Below are 759 nucleotides of genomic sequence, written 5' to 3'. Positions count from 1 at the left end.
TGTCCTGGCCCCAGGACCCGCCACCCGCCGAGCCCGGTGCTGCCGGCCCCCACCCCCCTCTCCCCCGGCTCCGTCTTGGTTTGTGCTTAATTGATCATTTTCCTGGTGCCGTCACGCGCCTGCCCCTCGGCACGCCCGGCGCGGGGACCCGCTGGAGTGAAATTGCCTGGAATGAAATATCAGAGCTCAGGAAGAGGCTCCATCGCCTCCCCTCCTCCTGCAACCCCCCCTGGCACCCCAACCCTGCCACGCCAGGCTGGGCAGCATCTCTGCGCCGGGAACCCCTTGGCTCCCAAAATTTTCACCTCTTGGATACTCACCCTGGAGGGGAAACCCCCTCCTGAGAGCCCGTCCTGGAAACCCTCCTGCCCGAGACCCCTGGCCCCACAGGGCAGAGCCCCCCAGGGAGACAAATCCTGCCCGTCCCCAAGCTCCCCCAGCCCCATGGCTGGGTGTCACAAGCCCCCGACCCTCATCCTGGTCTCCCCCACCACGTCCAGTGCCTCAGTTTCCCCTCTTGGGGGGGAGCAGCAGGATCCCCCCCAAACCTCCCAAAGGCGGGCAGTGACCCAGCGCAGGAATAAAGTGCATTTGTCTCTTGGTCTTGCTCCACCCTGCAGGACCAGCCAGTGTCCCAAGGGTTAAATAATTCAGATTTTTCTTTCCTGAACAGCTTGAAAAGAGATATGATTGCGCTCACTGAAATACGGGGGGGGGGAGAGATATTATGGATGGAAAAGAGCTATTTAAGCTGAAGAA

The sequence above is a fragment of the Calidris pugnax genome, unplaced genomic scaffold (assembly GCF_001431845.1).
Source record: "Calidris pugnax isolate Ruff unplaced genomic scaffold, ASM143184v1 scaffold285, whole genome shotgun sequence".
Taxonomy (NCBI): domain Eukaryota; kingdom Metazoa; phylum Chordata; class Aves; order Charadriiformes; family Scolopacidae; genus Calidris; species Calidris pugnax.
The sequence above is the reverse complement of the archived record's forward strand: the minus strand, read 5'-3'. Positions refer to the sequence as shown.